Here is an 11,153-nt window from a genome sequence, read left to right on the forward strand (position 1 = left end):
ACAAGTAACAACATATCATGTGTTCTACTGAACGCAAATTTGCTATATTGTATGCATATAAGATGGAAACAACACGTGCAGGTTTGGCATCCTATTAATGATGATTTCAGAACCATTATAAATTAATAATTAATAATTTTTTTAAATTTCTGTGTATAATCATAATTCATGAGTAGTTACTAAATTTCATATTATACCTATTTATTTTATTCTCTATATTGTTATATTAAAAACTATGATTAATGACTATAATCTATACGTTATCCTTAAAACTTGGTAAATAATAGGAAAATGTTAAACAGATGTAATTATGTGAAAAATAATCGTTTAGATTTAGACACATTAAAATATTCCAAATTTCACTAATCAATATTCAATAATAACTTATCAACGGAGAAAAGTAAATCTCTTATGAAAAAAAAAATTTGAATCATCGCTGGAATTCATCTTTAAATTATATAAAAATTTAATTAAATGTAATATATTATGAACCTTAAATTATTTGAAAATTCGAAAAATAATAAATTTAATCTGTAAAATAGTAATAGATAAAAAAAGATTGAGCATGTTTGATCAATAATTATGTTTATATAATATTTATACCTCAATTAGAAATATATTTATTTCGTTATTTATTTCTACTGAACAATTTCAAAAAGTGGAGATAGCCGGTTCTTGCACCGGACCCTTCAATTACCCTATTCATTCTATGATATACAGCTGCATAAAATAAAATGAGTGAATCTTTTTAAAATATAATGTATATATTTAAGTGAATACATTAAAATATATTAATATTTAAATTTTTCTAAATGATGAAACAAAAATCCCTCTTTCATAATATGGAAATGTTTATTTACAATAATATTAATCATTTATGTGAAAATCACCAGACATCATTGATGAATAACAACTAACAACTAATAAATCATAAACACTGGTATTTCACTATTGTAAATTTGTTTTTATTTGAATATAACAATATTATAACAGTATCTATAGCTGTTATAAACTATATGTAAATAAACCGTTCCAAATAATTTATCGAATATTAATAATACAAATTATAATATATCAAAAAATATTTTATTATATTGCAAAATGATTGCTCGTTAGCTATGGTAAAAATAATAATTTTATATAATACTTGAGTGGGATATTATTTAAGGTACACACATATATATATATATATATCAATAAATGAAATAGTAATAGTTGTACAATAAATAATAATTTTACTATTTTATTCCGGCTAGTGAAATAGGATATGTACTTATCTAGTTTTAATGTTTGTATCCACACGTTTGGTATTAAGAAACACAATGGTAGAAGGACCAGAATGAAATATCAATAATAAATTATGTGAGTAAGCATTTTTAGTTATTAATTAATTTATGATTATTTGTACCAATAAACCAGAACAGTTTAATAACATTTTAATAATTCGGACGTTATACAAAACGACGATCAGATTTTTTTTATTAACTAGGTAGGTATATAATTTAAAATTTAACATACAAATCACTTATCTTAAAATAACACAATGATTTAAAATCTTATGTACTTAGCTTATTATCAAAGCGTAAATAAGCAATTATAATTTAATGTGATTTAATCATTTAAACAAAATTGCTGTTTAATACGGTAAGTACTATTCCATTTTAATTATAGCCAGTAGTAAAAAAAAAATAAAATAATTATTAATTGTTACCTACTTTACACTACGCATGAACAATAAATTATCCCCTATCATCCTTCCAGAAATAAAATGTTAAATCCCTTATGTATCCACTCTGGAAAAAAAACTAATCGGACGTTGAATTAAAATCTTTTTCATATAAAACAGTTCTCGTTGGCCACATTTTGGTATTGTTAAAAGAGGCATAAACAACAACAGTTAAAATTACAATAATTAAATTATATTAAACCAATGAGGCAACGATCTTTTGATTTATAGAATGGAAATGATAAATGACAATGACGGAGTACTGATACATACTGACAAGATGATTACTGCGTTATTTCAAAAATCATAATATATATTGTATTTCTTTTCGCAGGACCAAAAACGATCGAAAACCACAATCTATAGGTGTCAAAGACACAGACACCGTTAGTCCGACAATCATTATCATTGTTATCATGGCCATGATGTTTCTGTGCACATATTATACGTTCGGTCGACATCGCACGAATCACTTCGGCAATGACAGGAACGTTCTTTATAAAAAATCGACTGCAACCGTCATCGATCTGGACAAGTCGGAAACGTCTGTGAGTCTTCGTCAACAGCGAATTATACCGACCGAGGCCGTGTCGAACTCAATCGGTGACCAACAATCATCGATATTTCGCTTAGCCAAACACTCCTGGATTGGTGCATCGGAATCCCAGAGTCGTGTTTGGTCATCGGTGATGTGGAGTAAATTGGCTGCCCATAAAACAGATCCGTACTCCGCGGTTCGTGATCGAGAAGACGTAACCGACCGCACAGTAAAACTATGGGATATAAACAGGTTAATATTATTATTTATATATTGCAAGTACAGCATATGGTTGTTTATTGTTATTAAATGACTTATATTGTACGTTCCAAACTATTGCTTAAATTTCTCGTTGAATTCGTTGACAGTCGATCAAGTCGCCACAACCACTGGAACACGAAGTCTGATGAATGGGCTGGCCATCACACCTCATATGACTTGACTTATGGTTTAGACCACAACGATGCACTGAAACATTCTGGTGCTAATAAAATCGGCGAAATAGGATTTAGACCACATAATTCATTTAATAATGGGGCTTACTACGGACCAATCCTAAAGAGCCCGTGGACTGCGCATTATCAACCACCTCTAAGACCGCTTCCAATTTATCCAGTCCCGAGTCCTCAAACAAAACTATCAATATCAAAAAATGAAAAGTTGGATTGGCATACTATCGGATTATTGACACTCGTTAAAGTTGGATTGATCAAACTGAAATTATTTGGAATTTTAAAAATTTTATTCTTACTTCTATTCAAATTAAAATTGTTTCTGGTAGCAAAATTCATCAAATTTCATTTACTTTTAAAATTTTCGAAGTTCTTTAAGACACTGTTCATTTTACCTTTATTGCCAATACTTATGATCCTTATTTTGGCAATAATTTTGAGTGCTGCAATGTATTTGCTTCCGGGACAAGCACTCATTATGATGCCTCCAAGTCCTGCATCGTCATCCTCGATATCAAATCTACTGAGTAGTTTATTATCAAATCAGCCAAGTGTGCCAGCTCAACCAGCTTTGACAAAGAGTGTTACAAGTAATAAGTAGATAATCTTTCAAAAAACATACTACCTAATCGATCTGGTATTTTTAGATTCAATAATAAAAGTTTTTTGTAACAAGCGTAATACAGTATAGCCACAATTAATCTTACCTTGAATATTTTTCAAAAATGTTTAGAGTTTAAATAGTATATGGAAAGAATAGTTTGTTAAATAGCTGCAGTTGAAAGTGTAGTTATTATGCCTATTAATAATAGGTAGACCTAATACAGATTAGTAAATATCAATCAGATAAAAAGTTATTACTTATTTCAATATGTAATCAATACATAAGCTACATAAAAAAATATTAGTATAAAATAATATACAATTATCTAATTAAATACTTCAGTAGAAAAATACAATTTCAATCGGGTTTTGTTTAGATTCACGGTGGCTGATTAATCCTTTGCAACCGAATACACTATATTTAGCCTAATATATTATTAAATATTATTAAACAAAACATTTCAAAATAATACAATATATGTACTTAATTTACTACATTAATGATCAGCTAAGAATATAAAAATATATATAAATATTTATGATTTTTTTTTAGAAAATTGAATAGTATAATAATATGCATTATCAATGTTTTTTATTATCAAAAAAAGAAAAAACACTCTTAAGACATACAATTATATCAATAATGACGTTCTTATAAATTTTTCAACAACTGATAGTTGGACCACATGGTGTATGGAACGATGTGACTGTAATAGAACAACAATATCAAATACGATAGAGTTATATTATTATAACATTTTTGTGATGTAATTAAATACTGATTTAAAAAAAATGAATGTAAGATATTTGTCTTTAGAATATGTGAATGAAAATATTATAATATAATTAAATATTACGTATGTATTTATTTTTTTTTATTCATAAATTTGAAAAGTTCAACAAAATATTAGTTGAATTATAAAATTACAATTTTATAATTTAGGTATTTTATGAAATATTTTATAATGTTAAAACAAGAAGAATAATTTTTCACTTCAGTGAGAATTTAAAATTATATATTATGTTTTTTTTTTGTTTTATTATTTATTGTATTGCATAAGATATAATAAAAATCATCAAATCAGTAAATAGAACAATAAATACAAGTTAATACAACTATTTTAAATTGCAAGTGTGACAATATTTTAAAACAAAAATTTTTGTATCAAAATAAAAATGTACATACATAAACATTATGAATACCTATATTGAATTACCGTACGATTTTGAACAAATCATTAGACTTGACGGTATAGAGGAGTTTATAGTATACGAGCATTAGGCGTAGCATAATATAATGAAGTTAAATTAAAATTAATAATAAATACTTATATCCAGAAGTTTTTCATCATTAATTAATATAATATATGTCAGTAGTTACTTAGTGGGGTGCCATTTGGACATCATTAATTAAAATTGACTGCTTTCTAAGTGTTAAGCCTTCATATATATATATATATATATATCCTACTAAAATTGGTTAAATTTACTAGTCGACTGAAAATATAGTGCTTAGGACATTGTAAATACGCTGTGCGGTGATACTAATGGAATGAATGTGATAGGTACAAAACAATAAACAATTATTATTTAAAACATTATTTTTATATATTCTAATAAAATGAATAAAATTATTTGTTTATTTAATATGTATCACTATCTTCTATATCCTGATATAAATAAATTATCATATTATCTAAATAATAAAGATCTTATTTATCTTTTATATTTTAAATTTTTAACCAATAAAATTAAGCATCTAACATCTTATAATCACATGATATTACAATATTCGGTTTTTATTTTAAACTTAAAAACTAAGTTCTTCTGCAATCAAATAGCTTTATTATTTTAACGAATTGCGACTTATTATATTATAAACGTTTAATAAGTATAATATTATATATTTATTATTATCATGAGTAAGTACAATGTAACGCATATAAAGTGAACAGAAACTATAATTACACTATTTTGGTAGGTGTATAGACTTCATCTATTATATTATTTAAATAGGCATATAGGAAACAATATTATTATTGTGTGTTATTCGTCAGAAATCATAAACAATATACATAAATATTTATTATATAATATTAAAATCCTATCAGGCATTTAATTCCTGAGAAAAATCCAATTTAATGCAAAGTAATTATTGCCATGGATATTACTGAAATAAAGAAAAACTAATAGTATAAAATTCAGTTATTATATGAATCTGAAATTCATGAACTAGAAAAATTTGGAATTACTTCTTATTTTATCTGATAATTTATAAATTAATATCGTTGCATTGTTTGAATTTCAAATATAGTTTTCTAAAAACAAAATTGGATTTTTAGTTTAGCAATTAAGTTTGATATTTAACAAACTTAAATTTATTCTCCTATGACATACAATTCGTTACAAATAATAATACATAATATGCCCAGTGTAAAGCTACTTTTATGTTAAAGTTTGTATGTTTCGTCTAAGTAATATTGTATTGTTATATCAGTGAATAATAATTATAAAATAACATTGGTATTAACATTTAAAGCAAAAAAAATAATGAAAATAATATTGTTTAATATTAATTTATTTATCACTTAAAAATCAGTATAACTTACAACTTCAAATTTTTTATTAAGTGCATTTTCAATAATAATAATTTTTAATACAGATATAAATAATAATAGATATAAATGAACTTCTAAACGATATAATATATTATTGAAAATTTATAAATCTCTGTTTTTATAAACTTCAAGCTTACTTAAAATATGTGTGTACCTATCCATAATGATATGACTACTACTTTGGAATTGAGACAAATTTATCACCGTTATTTAAAAAACAAAAATTTGTGTTAAAAACCAGTCAGTTGTTGTTTTCCAGGTATTTTATTAGATATGGAATTATAAATATACTAACAATATACATTTGTTAGGTTCTAGTGGGGATAATGAGATACAAGCAAATATCCATACAGTATAACGAATCGAAAACACAATAAATAAGGTACACTTGCAGTGAGTAAATAAATATCCAAATAGTAGTTCTAAAATGTTAACATTACACATATTAACTTAGATGACTTTTTGAATGTGATACGATGATACGTATGATAATACTTTGACCGGGTACTAATTTTATTTTTCAATGATGTGAGTATGCATTTCAAATAAAATTTAAATAGTATAAGTGATCATTTGAATTATAAATAGTCGAAAATTGAAAAACTCTGTATGTTAAAGAAAAAGTAGGCAATTAATTAAGTTATTATTATTATTTTTTATCGAATAAAAAAATAAAAAAATCTTGCAAATACTAAATAATTTTGAAATAACATGATCATAACGAAAAATCAAATTATTTACGTCAACGTGGAGTATATTGCAATATTTTCAACAATTGTTTCTATTATTATTAATAGGATAATCCGATAATAGGTATTTTAAATTAAAAACAAAATTTAAAAATATATACAAATACTGGTTTCAATAATGTTATAAGAACTGAATTCAATGAAAACATATTAAAAAATACCTATTAATTTCATTTTAAAATAAATTTATTTCAGATTTCAAATAAATATTACTGATACCTATAGTTTGAACGTTGATTCTTGACCGTTATTACCACAACCGCTTATAATTTTTATGAAACCAAGATGTAAAAACAAACAATATAGGCTTACAAATATAATTCGTTTACAATCTGCTCGACTTATTTGTTATACAATAAAATATAAATAGATTAACCAATTATGGGAAACTGTTATGATTCAACTTCAAAAATATGACCAAAATAAAATTTCAACTTTTATCATTTTTAACTTTGATTATTACAAATTAAAAATATTAAAACTATTGACTATTACACATTTTTGTAAAGAATGGATAAATTTGATGGTAAAGCAGTGATCTGCAACCAGAGCTTCGTGGCCTTATTTTTTAGTCAATCAAGCTTAAAGTTGAGTCATAAATTGCAATATGTAATATACTTTAAATAATTTAAAAACAATTAAATAGTAAAATTTATGTACAAAATGAATAAAATTGAGATAGTAATAAATTAATTAAATATTGAGTTTGTTTTATTTTTACACATATAAAAGTATAAAACAGTATTTTTATCAATCGGCTTTTTTTCTGACACATATGCTTTGCAAAAAATAAAAATATATATTAATATGAGTTGTTAGTTCAATAATTTCGAACACTGACAGTATATTTTTATAATAATAAGAAGTAAGTTCTAACAGTCTTATTTGAGTTTAAATTTTAATTTAATGAACACTAATTGTAATTTATGATATTGAACAAAAACCTAAACAACATAAGCTATAAGCTAGAGCGTATATATTTTATAAGTTTTCTATAATTTAATAATGATAACGAACTTTAGGTTTATATTATGAAAATTATTTTAAAATTATTACTCATTCAATATGACGTACTTCAGTATTCAGTATTTTAAATTTTGTTCAAAATAAATACGAGTAATTAGTGTAATATAGTAATTTATTTGTTTATTAAACGTATGATTGAAAAACGTTAGATTTTTACAGGTCTAGAAACAATGAAGAAATACGACCCACCGTTACCACGTTTAACTTAAAAATTTTGTTAATCGTAATAGTGACTGTGGTTGTAACTATCTTGTTTATTCGATCCAGTCAAACGATGATTAATAATAAGTCAGTGTTGAAAAGAACGGTTTATAACATGATTGGTACAGGATGGGTAACAAACAACAGTGAAAATCGTTTAGTATTGGATGACATGCAGATAAACGACCAGGAAATGACTCTATCAGGGGCCAAAGAACAAACACTAAATATAAATTTCCAGGCCGTGAAAGAGTTTCTGCCTGGGAAAACGGGATTAATACAAAATGGCAACCTCAAAATTAAACCAACTTTATATTGGAGTAAATTAAATCGTTACATGACAAACAATAAAATTGATAAAAGTATACAAGCCTATACAACGGAAGACAACAAAACCGACGTTACTGTAAATAATAAGAACGGAATGTATCAGATGGACTCTAGGTATGATTTTTGTTAAAACTAAATTTGTCAGTTTGTACTTTGACTTATTTTAATTTTAAACAATGCACTCAGCAGACTATTGAGATAAACAATTAATATTCTTTTTGAAAAATAAAAATAACATTTTTTATAATAGATACATAAATACGTATAATAAATTATAACATTGATTTACATAAACATGTATGACATTAAAACTTAAATATTATAAATTAACTAATTATAATAGTTTTAGCTATTATAAAAATATAAATTTTTTAAACCAAAAATATAGAATAATTTAATAAAAATGCATTAATTTATATATTATCCATAAAAGCAAATTATCACTAAATCACCGCTATTTCTCAATAATGACAAAATGTATAAATTTGAAATTTGGAATAGTGATTCTTCAAATATTTTTTATGTGCTATAATAACCTATTTTTTATGAGATTTTTACGGGTTTATTGTAGATTATTATATTGCCTGGTTAATAAAGTAGGTATAAATCATATAATAATCAGTATTATTGAGAAAAATACAAATATGTTAAATTTATGTGATTATAATTTGACAATACAATCTAAAAATTAAGCAATATTATAAAATGTATTTTTTTTTTTTTTGTTACTTAATTACTACTTAAATACTATTTATAAAATAGTAGTAAATTCATTAAGAAAAAAAAACAAATAATTTTTGTATATTTATTTATAGGTCTAACTCCATAAATAATGAATATTCTACAATCAATGTAAATATACCGATGTCTGAAAAAAACGATTCGAACATTCATTACAATGCGAACAATTCATCTTATGACTCCGAGAGTTATAAATATAAAAAAACTAAAATTCCTGTAGATGAAATCAAATCGGTCACAAGTGGGCAGTCAGAACAGATAAATATTATAAAAGATCTATCGCCGTCAGGAATTGATAGTAATACTCATAGACCACACTCACATCATGATTTTAAAGTACGATATCCCTCTACCTTAGCTCTTAATTACAGATCATCAGCCTCAATACCAATAAAAAATCGCCAACCATCAAAATATGCACCTGATGAAGAGTATTATAAGTTAATACTTCAACAGCCTAGTCATAGTAAAATCAATTATAACTATGATTGGGTATTGTCGCTTATTAAACTAGGGCTTATCAAACTAAAAGTGATCGGTTTTTTACAAATAATATCCGTTTTAGGTTTCAAGCTAAAATTATTAATTATAGCAATATTCATTAAATTCTTATTATTAATGAAACTTATGAAATTTTTCAAAATAGTCATGTTACCTTTAATAATTCTATCGACATTATCAGTGTTTGCACCAATGCTTAATCGCTCAAACAGCATGCAAGCGTCTGCTGAATCTTTTACACAACCAAGTCTACTAAGTATTTTACTACCTAGTTTATTTAACAATATGGAAGATTTAAGTTTATCAGGAAGTAGTGGTTCCATGAGTGGTAGTGGTTCGTCAGGTAGTAGTAGTTCCTCGTCTTCGGGAGGTAGTAGTTCTTCTGGTTCTACGTTTACTGTATTAGGTGACATACCTCCAAATATCTTAGATCTTTTATTTCCTAGTATATCGCGGGAATCTAGTGATCGTATATTTCCGAATATACAACCTAACTCAAATGATATCTTACTCCCTGATTTGTCACCAGGTAGTACTATTCATGATAAAATGATAACTCCTTATTTTACTTCCAAAATCCAAGACTCAAATATATTCAATGAACAGCATTATAAGTCAACTAAGTCATTTGATCCTGCCTTGGCAATTTTCCAAAACATATTGAATTCAGAAAAATTTGTGGAAAGAATAGCTTGTCGAATGGCTATTGCTGAAAAGGCTGGTATTATTCCACTGTGGACTCAACTATGGTAAAAAGAGTGACTTATTTTTTATGACGTTAACGCAGTGGTTCTTAACCGGTGTTCCGTGTACTTGGTAATAAGTGTTCCGCCAAAATTTTAAAATCGGTAAGAAAAATATTAAAAAATTAAAAAATATATATAATTACTAATGTAGCTATGTGTTCCGCGAAAACCTTATAGAATGTTAAATATTCCGTCATTCAAAAAAAGTTAAGAACCGCTGCATTAACGTAATACACGATTAATTATTTTGAAAATTTTGAAAAAATTCATTTTTTGGATTTACTAGGTATTCATATTTAAGTTGAACGTGTAGTTTTTTATAGTTTTATAATATTTATATGTTAATTCCCAACATTTTCAAACACAAATATAAATTATAATATATTATAATGCGATTATTATTCTTTTATATTTATTCATTTTATTTATTTTTTTTTATTATTTTTAGGATATTAAATATTGTATCAAAGTTTATTCCTGAAGAAAAATATAAGTTATATTTCAAAACGTATAATTTTGTAAAGAATGAAAATCATACTACCAAGTCATTGACTCCGGATAATTTGGCAGAGTGGTGCTTAGAACATTACTGATAAACTACTAAAATAATTATTGTTTTATATTATTTTAATAATAAATATAAATTTATAAAATATATTTTTATATCATTATTATTTTTTTCATTTGTTTAATAAATAATTTTATTTTGTGATAATATTTATATAAATATAGAAGAAAAATATTACTGAATTAAATTATTAGATATTACGTCATTTTTTAAACATGTTTACTATTTTTAAATTCCAATTATTTTTGTTATTATTCGAATTGTATTTAAATAATGTGCAATTTTAATTTTAAAGAACTAAAAATAATCTTTTATACAATATTGTTTGTATTAATAATTTTTAATTTTATTTAA

Source organism: Rhopalosiphum padi, chromosome 1, assembly GCF_020882245.1.
Source record: "Rhopalosiphum padi isolate XX-2018 chromosome 1, ASM2088224v1, whole genome shotgun sequence".
Taxonomy (NCBI): Eukaryota; Metazoa; Arthropoda; class Insecta; order Hemiptera; family Aphididae; genus Rhopalosiphum; species Rhopalosiphum padi.